Source organism: Bacillus rossius, chromosome 16, assembly GCF_032445375.1.
Source record: "Bacillus rossius redtenbacheri isolate Brsri chromosome 16, Brsri_v3, whole genome shotgun sequence".
Classification (NCBI taxonomy): Eukaryota; Metazoa; Arthropoda; class Insecta; order Phasmatodea; family Bacillidae; genus Bacillus; species Bacillus rossius.
Genome location: NC_086343.1, coordinates 32,698,374 through 32,722,285, shown reverse-complemented (window position 1 = coordinate 32,722,285; position 23,912 = coordinate 32,698,374). Strand labels below are relative to the sequence as shown.

Below are 23,912 nucleotides of genomic sequence, written 5' to 3'. Positions count from 1 at the left end.
CACCCGAAGTTCCCCGAAGTTCATACTCGCTTTTTTTTCCCGTTCTATCTCATTGTATAAACCGGTGTGGCATTAAATTTTGCGGTTGATTAGGATAGGTTAGCTACATTATAAATACTTTAAAACATTGTGGATGGTTGGTTATATTAGGTAAGTATAGCTACCTACATTAAAAATACTGTAAAATCATTTTATGGTTGCTTAGCAAATAACTTTTCAATATGTAGCTATCCAGGGCTAGGAAACAGTTTACATGATGTCACAGTATCTTTAATGTAGCTATTCTAACCAAATAAACCGTCCACGATGTTTTAAAGTATTTATAATGTAGCTAACCTAACCTTTTACAATGAACAAAAAAAAACCGAAGATGCATGATCGTGCGTTTGGCTCTCTTGTCTGTGAAAAGAAGGCTTCCCGTTTCAAAGTCACTTGAAGCTCGGTCCCACACGCCGTTTAGATTTTTTTGTAATTTCTTTTATTTAAGAGCTACCTCTTACCTTTCTTTCATTCTTGTTCTGCCACAAATATATTTTCAAGAAGTTATTCACTTACTACCACCTAGTGCAATATCATGGGTGTCAAAATACGCGCGAGTTTACGTAATTATCATCACTTGCGCGAGTTTTTTTCACACCCGTGGTGTTACACGAAGTGGATATCTATGGAACAAGCGAGGTATCGAGTTATATATATACTTTTTTAAAAAGCCCTGAAATAAAAGTATTGACAAAAAAACAAACAGAAAAATCAACAATGTCCACATGTTTTGCCCGCCAGTATTACAAACCCACCGATTCACAACTACTCATAGGACGTTTCTGCTCGTGATAGGGAAACTAACATATTTTTATATTTCTGTTAAGGTCGCATGATAAAGCAGCCGATGGCTGGAAAATGTTTTTAACTGTTTATCTTTTATAAGTGGCGGGAATAAATAATCAATATATATACTCAGGAGAGTCCTGCTTTGATAATTCAGAGTAATTATCCTTCAATTCACATAAAATGTAGGTACTAATTTTTTTTTCAGTTTCCTTACATATTATTCATTTACCACGTTTCCATGTCGGGTTCAAAACGTTTTAAGAACACTTACCGATTCGAAAACGTCCATGGAAACGGGTTCCAAAACGTTATGAGTTTCAAGGTCGATACACCAAAATTGTAGGATGGAATGGGATTGAGCAGAGGGAAAAATGGCATGGAAACGGTTATCGTATTGGAAACGGATAGAAAGTAAATACGCACAGCATTTGTTACCAACGGCAGTTGTATATAACACTTTTAAGTGTGTTGTTGTTTAAAAATGACGAGTGTTAGTAGGAATGTGTGGACAACAGAAGTGTTAGTTTTGCTTATCCATTATATTTTCGTACGGAAAATATTTTTGACGTAGTAGAATGACAAATCACCTGTTTGTGTTTATTTACTTACGTCTTTATTTATTTCATGTGAGCCAACATAAATTTCAATGTCGCCACCCTTATAACAAGCAAATATATCAAGCGAATCGAAGTCGTTTTTAACTGGATCTAATTATTGCATGGAAACGGGTATCGTACACAAACTAAATTGGATACCCGAAACGTTTTAAACCCGACATGGAAACGTGGTAATTATAATTTTTGCACAAAATATCATAACACTTTATAATTTGTGAGTTGAAAATAGTGTCTACATGTTGTTGATCAGCTGTCACGTGACAATGGTACTCAAAATGACTTATTCACGCTACTAACGTAAATAAGTAGTAGTACAAACATATTATATTCATCACGAAATCCGCAAATCATTCCGGTCTTTATTGATCCATCTTAAATACGTTATCTATTTTTAACAGTAGAAAATATCGTTAAGCCCTTTAAACCACGTGTCGTGATGAACTGCAGCCCGAAGTTTGTCGGTTTTCAAATGACATGTACGTATTTCATAAATGTTTATGTGGTTATGTGTAGAGACCGGAAAAATCGCGGATTCATTTCGCGATATGCTGAAATGCAAATAGTTGTACCTTTATGCAATTTCTGCCATTGGTTCACTGTTAACCTGGAGGAGTGTGGGCCAATTATAGGCTCTCAGTCAAAGCAGTATCGAATCACGAGTCTCCCAATTGAGACGCCTCACGAGTCTCCCAATTGAGACGCCTCACGAGTCAGTAGCCAATGAACAGGTGACGTTTGCCCGAGTATGCACAGGATCGTGGAGTCTATCCTGGAGGTCATTGAAAACACGAATTTTTCCAGTCCCTAGTTATGTGTAAGACGTAGTCCGTAAGTTAAAATAAATCGAAGGGGGTTTGCTAAACAGGCAGAGTCGCGAGCGGGCCTACGGTTCACTCGCTCGTGTTGTGCAGGCGCGGACCCGTCCTTAACGACGCGTGGGAGAGATCCGCGCCGGAGGATCGTCAGAGCACGCAACTGACGCGGACGGTTTGTTTCCCCCTCGGAATGCGCGCGGGGCGGGGGAAATGTGGCAACAGCGCAATTAACCGGCGGCGCGTGGGAGCTAACAGGGTCGGGCAGCCCGGCGAAGGAAAGAAGGAATTAATTAGGCCATATTCGGGCGCGGCAAACAGGCCAGCACGCGAGATGCGCCTCGCTTTCCGTGCGTTACTTTCACACTTTCGTCGCGCTCGTTGCGGGGCCCGTGTGCCGCGTGTGTGATGCTCGTTCCGCGGCCGGCCTGTGGAGAAACACCCGTCGGCACGCGGGCAAGGAGAATTACGTGAGGTTTCATTCCGTGGCGCGCAACCTGCAGGTCGTCCTCTGGTGTCGGCGCCGCACACCACAAAACGTAGGTACGTGTTTTCAATTCAATATCCTGGGTTTTTTCTTCGGGTCACACTAGGGCCATGCATATGGCCCCCACGTTCGATTACAAGTCCTGGACTCAGGATCCGCGATCCGTGGGGGGGGGGGGGGGGGAGTATTTCACAGTCACGTGCTACATTATAATTGCATGGTTATATCTTACCTACACTCTTTTTAGAATGTTATTTAACCTGAAAATACAAAGTATAATTATGGTTACTATTTTATAAGTCCAAACTAAGTTTTCTTTACAAAATTATTTTACTTTAAATTTTAACATATAATTAGCTGTAGGTGTATAATCTTCTAGAATAACATTGGATAAAAAAATTGAATTTGTTTTTCTAGTTTGTAAAAAATTACAATAGTTAAAATTTTAAAAGTACACAGGGCCCAGCCCTGGACCTAGGGGTCCACCCAGCCCCATCCTTGTGGGGGCCATAGAGCCATGGATTTTTCGCGAAAAGATTCCGAGAGTGGCTGAAAGTTGGAAACACTGTAGCGTCGTCTTTGTTTCGTGATTGGGTGAGGTTCTTTTCATATACATGTCTACTGTTACAACACTGATCACAGTAATTCAGTGCTGAAGCAAACACGTCCTGAGTGGCTGGGTCAAAAAAGGCAACGACTTCTCTCGCAGACGGCCGCCAATCACAAGGAAGAAACCGCTTGCGCGGGTATAGCTGGTTCCAGTTGTCTATTAGGGGTTCAGATTTTTTCTCACGAAAAATGCCTGCACCTAGACAACACATTTTATTAAGGAGATTTGAATTGCCATCTAGGCATTGGGAACTGTAAACTAACATGTCATCAAATTTTAAACGAAAATAAAATTCTGAACATTCATTAGACTGCAATATGGTGAGCCCACGACAGCTGTTTATTCCTTGTGATAGGCAACCGTCTGCGAGAGAAGTCCTTGCCTTGTTTGGCCAGGCCATTCAGGACGCGTTTGCTTCCGCACTGGATTACTGTGATCAGTGTTGTAATAGTAGACATGTACATGAAAGAAACTCGACAAATTATGAAGTACAGCCGATGGTACAGTTATTTTTTATCTCTCCTTCTAGTCTAGAAATATTTTCGAAAAAAAAATTGTATGCCTGTATATATAGAGTAGGGACCGGAAAAATCCGCGGATTCAATGACCTGTAGGATGAACTCCACAGTTCTACGTACACTCGGTCAAATGCCACCCACTCATTGGCTGCTGTCTTGTGAGACGTCCCAACGTAGCAGCCTGTGATTCGATAAAGCTTTGGTTGGGTGTTTCTCATTGGCTCAGAGTGATACAGGTGAGTTGTGAGCCAATAGCAGAGGCAGCACTGAGTTATAACTATTTGTATTTTAGCCTATCGCGAAATGAATTCGCGAATTTTTCCGGTCTCTATATACGAGTCATTCAAGAGTACAAATATTTGCTATCTAGGCTGCCGCGTGGTAATGACACGAATTTTTGCATGTCCCTCGTGGTAGGTTAAAACCGGAGCCAGGTTGACGTGAAGATCATATGATGCATATTATGCATCTGCTTCACGTTAATGATTGGGCTACAGTTCCTACTACCCCGAGTCAGTTATAGACAAGGAGAAGGAGTGTTTACCATATCACGTGTATCCCGCCAAATAACGCGACCTTGTTATCGACCAGTGAACACTCTAAAAAGACTTCATCATGTACAAGCGTGAAATAATCATGTCTCTAGCCATAGATAGAGACCTGTAAAATTAGCGGATTCATTTCGCGATATGAAAGAGTCCAAATACTTGTGACATTATTTTTCTTCAGTGATTGGGCCACAGTTTATCTGAAGGACTCTGGGCCAATGAAAAATCTTTAACAGAAGAATTAGCGAATCACGATAATTCCAGTCACAGGTGTTACGAGTCGGTAACCAATCAGCAGATGTAATTTGCACGAGTGCATAGAGGATCAAGGAGTATATACTTTAAGGATTTGAAATCGCGAATTTTACAGGTCTCTAGCCATAGATCATATCGAATCCTCTGAGCCAATAAGAAATACTCTACGACAGAAGAGTCGAGCCATGGCTTTCAGAGCAAAGCATTCTCTTAAAATGAGCAGCCAACTGACAGGAAACATTTTCCTGTGGATTTAGTGGACACTGAAGCCTTCCTCAGAGGTAGTTGAATCCAGGAATTTTTTCCCTTCGAAGACGTTACTAGAAACGGGGGAAAAAAAAATTCGGATTGATCCAGCAACACAAAACTCCGTACACCTGTAGTTTTACACGTCTACTCGAAATGCATCATGCCATAGAGGTCTTGAAACCAAGAATGGGTCGTCGCGATACCCACTTCGTCGCCTCACCCAGTTCATCTGTTACGTCACGTCAACGGAAACAAGCAAAAATTAGAATAGCCTACAATTCACATTGTTGAAAGCCACAACCTCAACCCGAACAGTTATGAAGTTTACCCAAGTAAAAACGTAGTTTACGTTCGTTTCAGTATAATAAATAATAGTTATTTTTTTTTCCGGGAGGGTAGGCTACGTTAGGTTATAGTAACTAAAATGAAAAGTTGGTTAGGTTAGCGTTATTTAATACTCTATGACCGTAAAATATATAAATTCCCGCAATATGGAATTTTTTTCACGAGCGCTCGGCAAACTTCGGAGAACTTCGGATCTGTTCGGGTGTGGCTCTCATCCCTGTGAATTGTAGGTTTCCCCATAAATTTACGTCCAACATCTAGAAAACTGGACCTGTAGATACGTACAGTTATGCCAACGGGGAGTTGGCCTTAATACAAAGAGAAATATTGACGCTCGTAGGTAAATGTTAGTTGGAGGAGCAGGAATGTCACCAAAGAGTTTTTTTATGCCATCCTTTGCATAAAAAACGTTGTGAATACTTCTGTACATTCCAGTCCAAAGTTATTTTTGTTTGGTGCTTACGGAAATTAACATTTTCAACAAATCGTATCTTACAGTAGCACGTAAATTGGGCGTCATAGCAGATAAAAAAAAAATCAGACAAAAGTATGTCTGTATAAACAAAAAATCTGCACCCACCGCCCATATAAATATAGTTGTGGGTTGTACGTCCCTGACGTATAACATTGAATTGTTATTAATAGGGTCATTTACTTTTCGCGAAAATATTTTCAGACCAGCTGTGTGTTAAAAAATTTTTAGCTTTGTTTGTGTTTCGTGGTTGGGTGTTTTTTTTCTGGCACATGTCTACTGTAGACACACCAATCATAGCCATCCAGTGCGGAAGCAGAACCGTCCAAATGGCCCGGTGAAATAGGGCAATGGCTTCTCTAACAGACGGCCACCAGTCATAAGGAAACAATGGCTAGCACGGATATATATTATTGCCGTCTAATTAGCGATCAGATAATTACTCGAGAGAAAAATGCGTCTAGTTATTAAAAATGGTTTAGAATGATCTGCATACGGCAAATACGGGTATAATTTCGGAATTCATAAACAAAATTTGTACCTTAAATAAACTAAGGATTATTCGTACTTACAAATGACTAAATCTCTATAGAAAACACCTGTTGTTCAGACTTCCGATCTCTGTATTCAATTGTAAAAACTAGTTCAAAAATGCTTATCGAAATATCATCAGTTGAACCGGAAAAATTCGCGAATTTATTTCGCGATAGGCTAAACTACAAATCGTTATACCTCAGTGCTGCTTCTGCTATTGGCTCACAACTCACCTGGATCACTCTGAGCCAATGAGAAACACCCCACCAAAACCTTATCGAAACACAGGTTGCTACGCTGGAACGTCTCACAAGACAGCAGCCAATAAGTGGGTGGCATTTGACCGAGTGTACGTAGAACTATGGAGTTCATCCTACAGGTCATTGAACCCGCGAATTTTTCCGGTCCCTTATCATCAGTAGAGACCGGTAAAATTAGTTGATACACTTCGCGATACGCCTGCTTCTGCTATTGGTTCACTGTTAATTTGTAGGACTCGTGGGTCCTCGTCAATATAGTCATATAAAATAAGTATCGAATCACGAGTTACCTAGTCGAGACGCCTCACAAGTCAGCAGCCGATGAACAGGCGAGGTTTGCGCGAGTGTGCAGAGGATCGTGGTGTCTATCCTGGAGGTCACTGGATCTGATAGTTGTTCCAGTGCTTAACCAGCAGTGTTTTTGCTGTAGACTTAATTTTTGTTTTGTCAATCCTCTAAAATTACTCTTGTAAGCTCGTGTTAAACGTAAATAAACTCTTGTTTTTTTTTTTTTTCTTAAAGCTTACTAAGATACCCGAAAATGTACGCAGATCGTTGGCTGATTTTTAAACAAAGTTATTTGTGGATTCAGAACATACTGTTGACATCTGTCAGGGTACCGTACCTGAGGAATGACTCATCGCGAGACGGGACAGGACATTGCCGCCTAGCTGTTTCACGTAACACGGAGTCGTAACACCCCCCCCCCCCTTCTCATTCTCTACCCGAGTCAGCCGCGCGAACAGCAGTTTTATGGTCCTCCGCTAACAGCGCCTCTCCGCTGTTTGCTCGCCTCGTCGCTCCTGATTGCCCCCGTCGGCCGTCCACTTCCTAGCGGCGGTCCTCGAAGCCCACGTCTGAGGCCGTCTTCCGCGTCCAGCGGTGGGCGGACCTCTTCACTCCGCGCCTTCATTGGCGGAGACCGCACAGGTAGAGACCGGGAAAATTCGCGGTTTCAATGACCTGTAGGATGAACTCCATAGTTCTACCTTTGAATATATATACTGTATAGAAGTCGCCAGCCCAGGTTAAAATTTCTAATACGGTTTTGAGGTAGTTGGTTAATTCACCGCTGCAATCGCCACCATCTCTAGGGCATCGACTTGTGGTGGTCCCAAGCGGACAAGTGTCGAACTCTTCAAACACCCCTTCCCCCTCCCGTTGAACGACCTTGAGCTGCAGTGAATGATGGGTGAGGGGAGCGGGGTATGACAGCAGGCGACAGTGCTGCGCTCTAACGTGTAAATAACAACTAAGACGATACAGGGCGTTACGACAGCGCACTGCAGCGGTGAAGTTCCCAAGCTGCTCATCATACGATTCTGAAAAACGTAGAGTAAATCCTATCCACTCGCGAATTCTATACAGTATATATATTCAAAGGTTCTACGTACACTCGGTCAAATGCCACCCACTCATTGGCTGCTGTCTTATGAGACGTTCCAGCGTAGCAGCCTGTGATTCTATAAAGCTTTGGTGGGATGTTTCTCATTGGCCCAGAGTCATCCAGGTGAGTTGTGAGCCAATAGCAGAGGCAGCACTGAAATATAATGATTTGTATTTTAGCCTATCGCGAAATGAATTCGCGATTTTTTCCGGTCTCTATGCTTCAGTGATTGGACCTCAGTCACCTGAAGGACTGTGAGCCAATGGAACACTTTCTACACGAGAATTATCGAATCACATTCATACCTGTAAACAGGTCTCCACAAATCATTAGCCAATGAGCAGTTGGCATTTACCCGAGTATATAAGGGATTATGGAGACTATCCAAGCGAATTTTTCCAGTCTCTACCCATGTTTTATCTGAAAGAACTGCGAGCCAATGGCAAAACCTAAACCAAGTAATAGCCGAACGGACAACCCAGTTGACACGTCTCACAATGAAAGGGTCGACGTTTCCCCGAGTACACCGAGGACTATGGAGTCCGTCCTAGAGGTCAATGAACCTGCGGATATTTTTTTTCGGTCTCTGCTCGCTGGTGCGGCGTGCATTTTTCGCGAAAATGTTTCCAGCCCAGCTGTGTGTTGAAACTTGGTAGCATTGTCGGTGGTTTAATTCAGGTACATGTTCTAGAGACCGGGAAAAAAAATTCACTAACCTCCAGGATAGACTACACGATCCTCTGCACATGCGGGCAAACGTCGCGTGTTCATTGGCTGTTTCATTATTTTAGTCTTGCTTGGAATTAGCTGTTGTTATTGTAGTTCTTGGACAAATACGAATGTCACGATAACAAACACTTTGGAGTGCGTTTTCTACTTCGCGACAAGAATAGAAGGATATGAACATGTTGGAAAGTTCGGTAGATATATAGTGTCTACTTATCGCGTACAAAAAGAGAACTCAACACCCCACCCTTAAGGCATCAAAATGTCCAGTATAATTTGCTGAATGTTATATTTTTACCTGAACAAGAGATAATATACATTTTTGATAAAACTGCTTGAATTTATACGTGGCAAAGTTTCAGATACACCAATCAAAAGAATCGTTTAAGGAAAAGCGGGTTATGTAAAAAAAAAGTACTACTATAATTCACTATTTTGCTACTAAATTAAATGAAATACGGTTATCACCTTCCTATCAATTACTTGCTCCAACTGATGCGCTGCTGTTGATATTGATAGTTCAACAATACATTCAAGAGCCAACAAAATATTCCGAGATCTTAATTGACACTCACTTGCTCAGTTTCAAGAAATGATTTATGACGGTAAATTTTTGATTATAGATGAAGTAAGTATAATTGGATTTATTTTGTGATGTATTTAATAACCTTACTCTGAAACTATATGTACGAATTTCGTAATGGCATAATGCATGTCAGGCTGATATTAATAGCCAACGTGTGCAATGTTATAAATTACAGTAAAATGTACAGACATTCCAAATAATTATCCACCTCAAGGAAACGTAAGTTTCTTCGCAGTTCCTTTATAGATCCCGCAGACAGGGAAAACCTAGAAAACAGGGAAAACTCAGAGAAGTTGTCTGGAGTAAGAGAGTGGGGTAAACTACGCATGGTTCCGACGTGCCAGTTCTGTGTTCCGTTGTAAACAAGGTAAAAAAGCACGTGGAGTATAGCGTGTTTTCTGTGGACGTCACGTATCGAAGGTTTTGTACATACACATGTAATTCTTGTGAGATCATGTTGTGACATCAGTGCTTGTAAATTTATGAAGTTACTAGCCGTGTGCTCGATGGGAAAATATTTGATCCTCATTTTTGATGAAATACCAAAAACGCTCATACAACTGACTTTTATTTATAAACAGGAGCCTAAACGTCAATTTACATATTTCTAACTTCAAAAATGACAAAACTTCCATACCAACGTCCATCCCCTATTTAACTCCCTTAAGGAATGAATTTACAAACATCCTTTCTTAGTGGTCACCAACGTTATATGAGGAACTCTTATGTAAAAAATTCATGCTTCTATACCCACCGGTTGCATGTCAGTTAATATTAGAGTTTTATTAAGTAGATCCTTAATTTTTAGACCGGAAAATTTCGCAGATTCATTTCGCGATAGTCTAAAATTCATACACATATACATTTAAGATGCTTTTGCTATTGGCTCATTGTTCGTCTGGGCGACTCTGGGCCAATGAGAAACCCTCAACCAAAGAAATAACGAATTACGGGCAAATCAGTTGAGACGACGCACAAGTCAGCAGCCAACGAACTGGCGTTGTTTGCCCGAGTGTACAGAGGACTGTGTAGACTATCCTGAAGGTAATTAAAACAGGGTGTCTACAAGTCACGAAAGTCCCGAAAGTAACGAAAAAGTAACGAATTTTGATGCGAGGTCACGAAGTCACTAAAAAGTCACGGAATTCAATACAAGCTCACGAAATTTTTTTCTATTCACGTATTTTCACGTGTATTTATTGGATGCTAAGTGACTGTGTAATTGGCACAGCCGTATTTTTCTTTCTTTAGTATGGTTCGGCCTGCGATAGAAGAACAAAGTGCTGAAATAAGATACCATGAAACGCAGTGGTGAAATTCAATGATATGCCAAGCTGATTGTCGTGCTATGTTCGTTTTCGTTGTTTCGTTTTTTAGGAGACAGGCCGTACGAGTCTAGTATTGCCTGACGTATGAAAAGACTAGTATTTGTACGAGGATTCAGAGGTTTTCAAACCATAGATGTTACGGTATACTAGTACGTACATCTTGTTACGATAACGATGCTTTCCGCCTCCGCGTCCATACAAGTATAGTAAATACACAATCTCTCATTACGCAGAGCTGCCAGCCATTACGGATTTTCCGTAATTATTACGGATTTAACATCGAATTACGGAATTACGGAACATCGCTGGTTTTTTACGGAAACGAGGCTTTGTGCTGCATGGTAACGGAGAAAATTCCGTTTCTGCTGTGCGTGTTTCGTGAACGCAGTTTGAATACATCGCTTGTTTGCGCAAATAACGTAACTAGTAAGTGTGCGCATGTACTGTCGAAATAAGTATATTAATTCTCGTGTTTTGAAATATTAATGGAATGGTATTACGTCTGTTGTACGATACAACTAGTACATATTCCCAGACTTTTAGTTTGAAGGCTACTTACATCACGATAATTTTTGTACGGTACTTTGGCTAACCTGTGTTGTTTTAATTTATTTCTTGAAAGCCATTTTTTTCATCATAGTGTTTTTGTCGTGTCTACAGACGTGAATTATTTTTGTGTTTTTCGATAGTGTTGTGTTCTTCAGTGCCGGTTGTAGAAATGAAGCGTGTGACAGAACAATGTGTACCTGGGGGGGGGGGGGGGGGGGGGGAAACACGCAATTATTCAGAACTTTCGACTTAAATATTCAAAAGAATGGCCATGCTTGTTGTCTTCAAATGTTTGGAACGCCATGCGTTTTTTAATGTATGCACGTGTGACTTTTCGATTGCACATGGTGGAAGGGATGACTGGACGGCATATTGAATCAAAGAAATATGCGGGTCATTTTATAGCCATGATGAGCAAAAAATCTATATCGTCCTTTTTTCGCTAGAAACGAAAGTAACAAACGCAAAGTTATTGTTTATAAGTCCTTGTGTTTGTCTTCTTTTGTTTGTTTACATGACAGTTATTATCCAATTAGGATAAAAGAAGCAAATAAAAAGACAGTTTTTCTAAAGGTTAAATTTGAATACTTTGAATTGAAGATTCAAAATTTCCAGTAAAATTGACATTCAGTTTGTATTGTTCAAAAAGTTTTTTTTTTGATTCATAAATTTTCATTATATTCATATACATAGGCCTATATTTTTCTTTTTTTTTGCATATTAATGTCCTTGTTTTATCTTGTGAGTGTGTCAAAATGCCTCAGAAAAAATTTATCGTGCATGATTTAAGCGTACTTTTTTCATATAATTGTAATTACTGATAGGTGTGATTTGAGGTAGGCAGCTCTGCATTAGGATAACATGTCCTTTTAAATTTGGGTGGTCATTGGTAGCTTTAGGCATAAATTTTAAGCCTAATGTGTATTTTTTTTGTAAAAGTGTCAATTAGTTTAGTCAATAGTACAAAGTAAAAAAAAATCAGAAAAAAAATGTTGAGATTTAGGTCAGTTAAAGTCACTGAAAAGGTCACTAAAACGTCACTAAAATTGATTTTGTCACTTCTGTAGACACCCTGTAAAACCGCAAATTTTTCAGGTCCCTATTAATTTTAGGAACATTCCAGGATAATTTTGTAACCAGCCTAGTTCTTGATTTAAATGTGTGGCCTATTGCTGAGTAAGTACTCCTTACATTCTAACCGAGATGGTATGTGTGCGACGTCGTATTACAGCGCTTTTGTTTCCATGTACTTTCACTTCAAGAATGTTGTATCCGGTGGGCTCGTTACGTGTGTCCGTGCAATAACATCAGTTCTTTATGTAACACCGTTGTTCCCGCGATTTCCTTTACGTAGGCAGTACAGTTCGCAGATTGAAATAATGCGTTTTTTTAGCACCACACTGTGTGTATATACATAAATGGGGGCATGCAAATTTCGCGAAAAGATTTCGAGACTAGATGAAAGTTAAAACACTTTAACATCGTCTGTGTTTCGTGATTGGGTGAGTTTCTCCCAGGTACATATCGAGTGTTACAACACCAATCACAGTGATTCAGTGCGGAAGCAAACGCGTCCTGAGTGGCTCGGTCACAAAATGGCAACGACTTATCTCGCGGCCAATCACAAGGAAGAAACCTCTGGTGCGGGTATACCTTGTTGCAGTCTAATAAGTGTTCAGATCTTTTCGCGAAAATTGCGTGCCCCTAGATAATAAATACATTTTTAGGGCGTGAAACTAAATTAATCCTGGGGTCACTATCTAAAACCCATTTGAGTCTAAAACTTAAACCATTAACAGTTTTAAATTTAATCATTTTATACATACTGATAAAAACTGGCTTTGTGTAAGTTTTGGTTTAAGAATCTAATTTTCTGACAGGAAAAATAATCACAGACAGTCATTTCGATAACGGGAAATTTTTCATAATGTTATTTAATATCTCTAAAGAATGAAGGGGACAGTTTGTAATATTGTTTACATGTAACATTAATACACAATACATAATTCTTATTTTTGTTTGAGTCTTAATTATTAAAAGTTTAATGTTTGATATGGTAGTTACTGAAATAGTTTTCTTTTTAATATTACTTTAGCTTAATGAATATTTTTTCATGTAACCTATAATCTATGTAGCTTAAGTACCTACAGTTTCAGATCTATAGGAATTTAATAGTGTTTAATACTCATTGTAAATATATATCCATTTTATGTGTTTAAAAAAAAACTTATTTTATAAATTGGGTGACAGAGTTGACTTGCTCATGTTCATCTGTTTCACGTTGATGATTGGATTGGAATACATAGAACGCGCGTTACAAATCCTTGACGACCCTGATGAATGAGGGGAAGGATTGGCTACCCAATCACGTGTAACATGCCAAAGGTTTCTAGCGTCGCTAGTGTCACAACTGTTTTGTCTTGGGAAGACTGCTGTGTTGTCAGGATACCTGTTTTAATTTCATCGTTCGTTTCGCATGCGTACAAGATTGACGGTGTTCTGTCCAGATTCTCCGTTTATTTTCATCGTTGGGTTCCTTCTGTATGTCTCTGTGGCGTCGTTGCCGTAGTACTGTTATGACTACAGACCGGAAAAATTCGCGGTTTCATTATGCGATAGGCTAGAATCCAAATGTGTTTAACCTTTTGCTGCTTCAGTGATTGGACCACAAGTTCTCTGAAGGGCTCTGTGCCAATGAATAATCCTCAACGAAAGAAGTATCGAATAAAAAAAAAATTCTAGTTAATAGTTGTCACGAGTCAATAGCAAATGAGCATATGTAATTTGTCCGAGTGCATAGAGGATCGTGGAGCCCATCCTAGATATCATCGAATCCACTAATTTTTCCAGTCCCTACGAATAAATCTGAACGCCTATTAGACTGCAACAAGGTATACCCGCAGCATTGGTTTCTTCCTTGTGATTGGCGACCGTCTGCGAGAGAAGTCGTTGCCTTTTTGTGACCGAGCCACTCAGGACGCGTTTGCTTCCGCACTGAATTACTGTGGATTGGTGTCCTGACAGTAGACACTTACCTGAAAGAAACGCACCCCATCACGAAACACAGACGATGCTACAGTGTTTGAAATTTCATCTAGTCTGTGAATCTTTTCGCGAAATATGCATGTTGTTTTTTATACCGCTGTCCGGGGTTTTCCTCCGAGACGCAGGGTCGCGAGGCTGACTGGAGGAAGGTGGGCGCGTGTCCCGCTGGTCTCGGGGGCAATGCCCCAGGAGGCTGGGGTGCTGCCCACGGCGGGTCGCAGCCCCCACGCGCTCTGCCCTAACTTGGGGGCTCCGCCTTCGCCGCCATCAGACTACCAGGAGCATCGGCGCCATCGCGAACATGCATCCCCCCCCCCCACTTCTAATTAGTAATTACACGGAGTATGTAGTGAATGACTTGGAGTCACCCTGGCTAGCGGATAGCCCACAGCCCACAAGGACGGAAGCCACAACCACGACCCGAGCAGTTCCGAAGTTTACCGAAGTAAAAGGTTAGGATAGGTTAGGTTCGGCCAGTGTAAAAATTAATAGAGACCGGAAAAATTCGCGGTTTCAATGACCTCTAGGATAGACTCCATGATACTCTATGTACTGGGACAAATTGCACCTGCTCATTGGATACTGACTCGTGACACGCGTCAACTGGGATGCTTGTTATTTGATACTTTTTTTGTTGAAGGTTTTTCATTTGCTTAGAGTCCTTCAGATAAACGGTGGTCCAATCGCTGACTCAGCTTAAAGGTGTACGAGTTTGGAGTCTAGCCTATCGCGAAATGAACTCGCGAATTTTTCCGGTCTCTAATAATTAATAGTTCTTTATTTTTTTACCTGGAGAGTAGGTTAGATTAGGTTAGCGTAACTTAAATGAAGTTTGTCTAGGTTAGGTTTGCGTTGTTTATAATACTCTTATGTTTTTTTTTTCAAGAGAGCCCGGGAAACTTCCGGAACTGTTCGTGTGTGGTTCTCAACGCTGTGGACTGTAGGCTCACCCTAGTCAGCAGTTTGATAACTTGAAAGGAACTTCGCTTGGAAGAAGCCTAAAAATGCCACCATGAAATGAGTGTTAAACAGAGATCATGGAATAAAGAGATCCAAACAACACATCAACGAGGAATTAACGTTAAACTTCATTATATATATTATATATTATTATATATATATAAAATAATATAAAAAATATATACATAAGTTATCAGTCCACAGCGTTGAGAACCACACACGAACAGTTCCGGAAGTTTCCCGGGCGCTCCTGAAAAAAAAACATAAGAGTATTATAAACAACGCAAACATAACCTAGACAAACTTTCATTTAAGTTACGCTAACCTAATCTAACCTACTTTCCAGGTAAAAAAAATAAAGAAATATTAATTATTAGAGACCGGAAAAAAATATATATATAATGTTCTGCAATTCAGATGGGAAATGGCGGCGGAGTTTCCGTTCTTATTTCGACTTCAATTATTAACTTGGTAAAAATTACGCACACGTAACTTCTTACCTCTATGTCATCCCCCCCCCCCCCCCCGAGCGAAAAAAGAATAATAATTCTAGTTACATGTATATTGGATATAAAATTTCAGTATCTTTTTTTATCACAACACATTGCATTTCTGCATGCAGGAAGATTTTTTGGTTATGGAGATGCAGGGCGGCATTTATGTTGTTTATAAACTTGCACATTCTAATTCTTTTCTTAATAATCCCTCGTTTCGGTGAAGTTTTTGTTTAATCTTGAAACGAATTCAATTATAATTTTTAAATTACGTAGCAACAAAAACTTTAAAGTATACACGTGCGCAAAACTATAAAAGATCTGCCACAAAAAAAATTCACTTGTTACAGTGTGTCAACTGTTTTTAACTGTTTTATGAATGTCCACAAAATTTGTAGTGATTCGATACACTAAATAAATTTTTTTAAAGCAAAATAACGATTTTTTGTTGTCTGAAATCAATTATTTTCGTTCAAAGACAAAGCTTTTTTCCAGGTTGGTATTAGGAGAAGAACTAATAATTGTATTTTCACAAGGAACATGATTTGCCATCACAAGAGTGCATTCTTACAACAATTACGTACACCAGCAAAATTCCCTTAGGTAAATCATGTATTCCCCCCCCCCCATTTTTTAAGGATAAAATATGTCTGTTCCTTTTTTTGATTTTGTTGGATAGCCATTTTCTTCAAAAATGTTACAAGGCAAATGGTAGGCAAAATGAAAGTGGTTAAATTTCAAACAAGCAAGTTTGCATGATTTGAAAAGTTAGTTTTTTTTTTCAGTCATGATGGCGTGGTATTTGCATCCAATCACGAAAAAAAAATTATTATATTATAACAGTGGTGGCAACATTTTAGTGTTTCATAAACAATTTCTCGGTGAGACGTGGTTGACGCAAGAGCGCAAGTCATCGAAGCTCACGAGAATGTTGTCTTCGGCACCGAAAGGGGAGAGGACGCACAAAAGATATCGATTTATCGCCGCGAGGCTCCCTGTATCGATGGCTCGCGAGGAACGAGGCGAGGATGAGGCTGGCGAAAGCGAGAGCAATCTCGTCGGAACAAGACCGGGTTTTGTGGTCGGAGGAAGGGGCAGTGAAGGGGGTTCGGGGGGGGGACCCGAAGCTTGGCGAATCGGGATGATTCAGCGTCCAATCGACGCCGGGCGAGCGGCAGACGTGCGCTTTGTCCCGGACATTGCACGGCCTTCGGTCGCCGCTGAGAGGTATCAGGGGCGGAACGGGGAGAAAACAAAATCCCGAGCGGAGAATACTTGGACCGCGTCATGCAACATGGTACCAACTACCAAGGGCCGAAGCCTCCACCGGTGTTTGAATTTCCCGCCTTCTAGAGTAAAAGTGGCGATGCCGGCGGTGCAGACTTTGTACGGTTCAACTTTCAGTGCTCCGAGCCCAGACAGTGGTTCCCTTTCGAAAAATACCGTGACAAGAGACTGGAAAATCCCGCGGTGAGCTTAATATCCAAACAATTCTACCTTGGTACGCTTCTGTGATTGGCCGGCTGTTTATGTGTTGGGCTCTGAGAGAATATTAATTCCTAAAAAAATAAAAATAAATAAAACAGGTATCAAACCACAGACGATCAAGTCCAGACGACTCTCAATGGAACAACCAATGAACAGGGGACATTTTCCCGAGTAGAGGAATGTGGAGTCTATACGGGGGTTCATTAAATTCATGAAAGTTCCCAGTGGCGCACACTTAACCTTATTCAGAAATTCAAACCAATGTTTGATGACAAACTAAAAAATAACCTTCTTACAAGCATTTTCTGACTTATAAATTTAATCGTTTTCTCAGAAATCCGTGATTAAGTGCGATTTACTGACAAATATGTGAAATAATTAGGGACCGGAAAAATTCGCGGGTTCAATGACCCGTAGGATGAACTCCATAGTTCTACGTACACTCGGTCAAATGTAACCCACTGATTGGCTGCTGTCTTGTGAGACGTCCCAACGTAGCAGCCTGTGATTTGATAAAACTTTGGTTGGGTATTTCTCATTGGCCCAGAGTCATCCAGGTGATTTGTGAGCCAATAGCAGAGGCAGCACTGAGGTATAACGATTTGTATTTTAGCCTATCGCGAATTGAATTCGCGAATTTTTCCGGTCTCTAGAATTATTCACTGGTGGATCAGTACTAAAACGTGAAATGGGAATCAAAATAGTCAGTTGGAGCGGGTCTTTCACCTTCAGTGGGAGTTGGCAAGCACACTGTAGATATCTGTTAGCTGCGTCGTGCGAATCAAATCCATCGCCGACTCACGACACGAAGGCGAGAAATCCAATCATCGGTGGTTGGTCCCGTCTTCAGTAGCTCGGTCCATTCGGCGCCGGTACGTACAACAGGACGACTGCAGGTAGTTAGCGACGGGCTGCCGGATGAAATAAAACAAGATGGCCGCGACGAATCGGAGGACGATTGCGCTGCAGGTCGTGCACTCGGCACGGGAAGAACTACGTCACGTCTGCGAGCAGCGATTGGCTGTCGTGCTTTTCCCCCAGCGCCAACCAGGTACCGCAAATAGAGAAGCATTGCCCTCTACAATAGCATTCGTCTCTTGTCACGGTAGGGAAAACTCTAGTTTGGGAAAGAGGAAAAAGAGAAGGGGGAGGGAAAACATAAAAAAATCTATACTTTTACAAAAAAAATTCCCTTTGAAACCAGTTGCCAAGAAATAGTTTGAAATATTGTAACCTTCTAAGGACATGACCATGATTATGTTCGCATATTTGAATTACGTTTTTTTTCCGAGATAATACTAAGTATTTCTTACAAAGTTTGGCGCATATTTTTTTTTTTAAATCTTAATTGATGTTTCATTCAAGCATAATTATTTTAAACTACGGAAAATATAATAGAATGTTAAATAATGTAAAAATTTTCTATGGTTTCAATTGTGATTATTAATTCGTGCAGTTAATACTGCTGCTCAGGTAACGGTTTACAAATAGCATTAAGTATTGGAGGTACTAGGACAACACGATCCATAAATTCCCGGGTAAGAATCCGAACCCAGTATTACTTCGAACATTTTTTTTTATTCGTAGTGATACAGAAATGTATAATTATCTGTAATTATTTGTAATTTTACATGTTTTTATGGGAGAAAATAAGATAAAGGTGTAATACAAGGCTTTAAAAAATCTGTACCGGGTGTTAAATGGTTGAAAAAATATTCTGAAAACACGCGTTTTAGCCATTTTCACTCCCTTGAAAAATCAGAAACAGAAACCACTCAGTTTATCTTTAAATGGTTTTCGTAATCACTAGGGACCGGAAAAATTCGCGGGTCGATGACCTGTCGGATGAACTCCATAGTTCTACGTACACTCGGTAAAATGCCACCCACTCATTGGCTGCTGTCTTGTGAGACGTTCCAGCGAAGCAGCCTGTGGTTCGATAAAGCTTTGGTGGGGTGTTTCTCATTGGCCCAGCGTCATCCAGGTGAGTTGTGAGCCAATAGCAGAGGCAGCACTGAGGTATGACTATTTGTATTTTAGCCTATCGCGAAATGAATTCGCGAATTTTTCCGGTCTCTAGTTATCAGTAGAGACCCGGAAAATTCGCGGGTTCAATGACCTCCAAGATAGACTCCAATATCCTCTACACACTCGGGCAAATGCCAACTGTTCATTGGCTGCTGTCTTATCAGTCGTCTCGACTGGGTGGCCTGTGATTCGACACTTCTATGAGTGAGGGTCTCTAATTGGCCCTCAGTCGTCCAGATTAACAGTGAATCAATGGCAGAAGCAGCACTAAGGTATAATTATTTGAATTTTAGCATACCACGAAATGAACCCGCGAATTTTCCGGGTCTCTAGTAATCAGACACCACTGTGAATGTCTCGAGCGGATTTTTTTTTACCGCTTCATTTCCCTCCGGGTCTGTGCACGCCGTGTGAGGGCTCCCCAAGATGTCCGTCCAGCGCCAGTCGGCGCTAGGTCGTACCGCACCTGGTGCTCCTCCACAACCTGCAAGGACCGGGCCCACGAGGTCGCCGTGACCTGGCCGTCCCCGGAGCGCCAATCACCGACCCCCGCTGCCCGGCCTGATCGCCGGCCCGGGCGGCAGGCCGATGGCTTGCACTGGCCCGCCGCGACTCTGTCGCAACGACGAGGCGACCACGCTGTTAAAAAAAAATTGGTTGTCTGTAAAGTCGGTTTACGGACGATAGTTTAACGTGACAACGTCATAGCAAAACATTGATGATATGATTGCATACTTTTATGAATAAAATTGAATCATTTTTATAGAATTAACACTATTTTGTATGGATACAAAGAAGGAGTGAAATGTAATCTACAATTTAATTGATAAATTCACTTTCATTTGCACTCATTAATTCAAATATGTTTATTACTTTAATGAAGAGATTATTTTAACTATAACTTTTATACATGTTTGCTATTTAACTTCTTCCAATCTGTGTTATTCTGTTAAGGATAGGACGATGATAGGAAAAGTAAGAAACGAATGGGAGTGTTTCAAGGATAATGTGCCTCGAAAAAGTCAAATCGATGGTTGTTCCAATCGAGTGGAAGAGAGATAGATGCGGCGAAAGCGTACAATGAGCGTAACGGGACAATGTGTGTAACGGGACACTTTTTCGAGCGTGCAACCGGCGTTCATCTATTTATTAGACCTTGTCACGTCAAAAATTGCCAACAACGAATTCGCGAAGAATGCCGGGATCTTCATCAATTTGCGGTTTTCCGTATTCACTTACTTTGAACACGAGTCAACAAAGAATAATTTTGGAATTATGGATGAGCCAATCAAATCCTCAAATACTTAGCAGTCGAAGGATTCGACACTCGAGGAAAAAAAGATTCGGGAAAAAAAAGAGTAAATGAAGTAAAATTAAATTATTCAACACTGATAAACTCTGAATTTTACCAGGTACCAGGTCAGTTTCTTTCTTCATACCCATCATGTTAACATTTCCTAAGATATTGTAATTTAATATGTATTGATTATGGAAACTTAGTTTGTGAGACGAAAAATTTAGATGGTTGAATGTTTCAAAACCATTTTTTTTTATTTCTTGTCCATTATTTTATTTTTTTACACTTGAGACCTAGATTCGGATTCGAGGAGTATTTTCGACGTACTCTTTGGGGTTCGAATTCGAGATTCGGATTCGAGAAAATTGGTGATTCGGCTCACCACTGCTTGGAATATCAACAAACCATTCAAAACCTGGTTAGGTTTGCAGCAAAAAAACACTTCTGCAACCTCAAAGCGTGCTGTATGGTGAAACACAAAGGTCGGAACATTGAATACCACTTAGTTTGTACGAACATCTGGTTAGCTGTAATTACTGAGATCTCTTCGTTTATTCAAGTTGCATAATTTGTTTGAAAGTGGGTAACTTCACTGTTGTTTATAACAGTGTTCAGCGGGTTCGTCCGAGCGCTTCCTGATCTGTCTCTTCCAGCGAGACGATTAATTTTGGGCTTAAAAAACATCTCTAAAAAAAGTTAAATAAATGTCGTGCCATTCGTGGAACGGGTCCAACACGCACCAAAATCACTGACTTGTCAGAAGGGACTGCTGGTTGCCATTAAGGCCTAGAATCCTTGTAACTTTCCTTGACATGACTCCTAATTAACGGATTTGCCTGCTAATTTATTCCAACAGCTGTCTTGTGTTTGTTGGTCTGAAAATTCCTCACCAGATATTTGCTGAAAGTTAGTTATTTACGAGCTGTTGGTCTTGAAAGTGATCGTAATTATACAAGTGCGCAAGTGTGCGAGTGTATAAGTACACAAGTATGCAATAATTGTGTTCGGCAAGTAATTTGATAGTTATGAACAATACATGAATTTGCGTTGATTTTTCGTTATCCTCTGAAGGTGGCACATCGTTCGTTATGATCTGATGACGTCATCTGATCCACTTGCCCTGCCGGCTGTAAACAAGTTTTTACTTCAAAAACAAAACTGAAGCGTCAGTTAATAGCGAAACAACAATAATGTTTTCACCAAGGTGTTCACATTAACACACTGTGAAATTTACAATGTAATATATTTAAATTATCAGTAAACGTACTATTTTTTCCTCCTATACTTCTTTCCTAGGGCTGACCTTGGCTCAGTTAAGTGACCTTTATTATGTACAACGTCATGTTTCTCAGTTCTGGATTTATTGATCTCGCGCAATCCTGCTGGCCTTGGAACTGCGACACTTCATTCCTTGATTGTTTTTACTGATCAGCTATCTCGTAGAAAACCCTTACTGAGCGGATACCTTACCGAACACAGACCAGTACATCTCTGACTCTCTCTTGTAGTTAGGCCCTGCTCACCTAATGTATGACCTATTCCCTCGATGTTTGCAAAATTTTATGTTCAAAAGCAAGGCATGCCCTCGCTTCAGTGTCTTATTCTTGGTGAGTGTGTATGATGTTACTAAAATGAAATAATTTTAAATGATTGAAAGTGTACGTATGTGTAAGCACATCATTTACAGTCCCCGACATAATCTCGAGTTTACAACATGAATTATCTTAAAGCGGATCAAATATGTTTGCTACGCAGTCAGGGTACTAACTGCAGAATGTATAGCGCACTTCTATACATTTATCTATACCTGGGAGGTATAAGACACTATGTAACATAAACCATATTTTTCATGAGAGCTTATTTAGAAACTTTTAAGTAGTACCTCACGTTTTACCTCACGTTTGAATATTTTCCATCCAAAATATGTGAATTTTTTTTACATACCGTAGATCTTAGTGTTGTATGCTATTAGAAAGAACGTCAAACGGTGGTAAAGTTTATGGTTAAAAGTGAATTCTGTCTCAAAGAGATCATAGTAGCTTATACCTCAGATTTATAGATACATGTTAAATATTATATTATACCTAAGGTGCTTGATATAGCAAAATATTTTTTTTAAAAATTTATTGTACCAAAGGCGAAACAGCAAGTGCATTTTCGTTATTAATTGTCTAGTTTGTCTATCAGTGACTACAGATTATTAGTAGGGGCAGGCATTTTTCGCGAAATAATCTGAACGCCTATAAGATTGCAACTAGGCATGCTTGCGCCAGCAGTTTGTTCCTTGTGATTGGCGGCTGTCAGCAAGATAAGCATTTGCCCTATTTGACCGAGCCATTCAGGCCGCGTTTGCTTCCGCACTGAATTACTGTGATTGGTGTGCTGGTAGCAGACATGCATCTGAAAGAAACTCGACCAATCAATAAACACAGACGATGTTACACTGTTTTAGCTCTCAGCTAGTCTAAAAATCGTTTCGCGAAAAATACATGCCCCTAATTATTGGGGATAGGTTTAAATTTTCGTGAAAAAAAATTGCTACCTCTCATCGTACTGCAAAGAAGTTTGCCGGCAACAGCTTTTTCATTCCTTGTAATTGGCGGCTGTCTGCGAGAGAAGCCATTGCCCTATTTGGCCGGGCCGTTCAGCACGCGTTCGGGTCCCGCGCAAGATTGCAGTGATTTGTGCGCCGACAGTGGGCGTGTGCCTGAAAGAAACCCAACCAATCACGAAGACGCAGAGGATCCTTCAGTTGTTTTTTTTTTCAACACGCAACTTGTCTCTAAATCTTTTCGCGGAGGGGGAAAAATAGACTGCCGGCAAATGATCGTTGAGGAGCGTCTCATTGGTGGCCTTGTAGAGGCGTAGATGTTCCCCCCCCCCCCTTCCCAAAAGAAGTCTCGGAGTGAGAACAAACTGCAAAGCGTGCGCCGACGAGGACGTGGCCGGGAAATCGACCGAACGTGCCAGCCTCGTGGCCAGTTAAGAGTTGAGCGCCCGCGAGACCAACGCGATTGCATAACAAGAGCAGTTCCAAGTTACCTGTTGCCATTCCCCCTCCACATCCACTGTTGGACGCCCTCCTGGTTTAGAGCATCGCATCACCAGTACCCAATACATAGGGCCATGCATATTTCACGGATTCATTCGGTGATAGGCTAGAATTCAAACACATATTCCTCTTAGATAATTTTGCTATATGCTTACTGTTCATCTGGACGAATCTCAACCAGTTATAAACTCTCAACCAAAAAAGGACCGAATCACAGACAAACCAGCTGAGACGACTTACAAGTCGGCAGCCAATGAACTGGCGTTATTTGCCCGAGTGTACAGGGGTATGTGCAGTCTATCCTGAAGGCCATCGAAACAGCGAATTTCACAGGTCTCTAAGCATCACCAATACGTAGGACAATGCATATTTCGCGAAAAGATTCCGATAATAGTTATAAGTTAAAACACTGTTAGCATCGTCTGTGTTTCGTGATT

The 23,912-nt window shown here is 40.7% G+C and overlaps 1 protein-coding gene across 2 annotated transcripts in view; it reads left to right on the top strand.

The window, feature by feature from the left end:
* LOC134540409 (uncharacterized) overlaps positions 1 to 23,912 on the top strand; it is a 214,367-nt gene that overhangs the window by 32,532 nt on the left and 157,923 nt on the right. The window contains exon 1 of one of the 2 annotated variants that reach the window (XM_063383128.1): positions 2,732 to 2,796. The exons of the other annotated variant lie outside the window; for it this stretch is intronic. The gene's annotated coding sequence lies outside the window, so the exon portion shown is untranslated. Of the gene's footprint in view, positions 1 to 2,731; positions 2,797 to 23,912 lie in introns of those variants that run through there. 2 annotated transcript variants of the gene reach the window in all.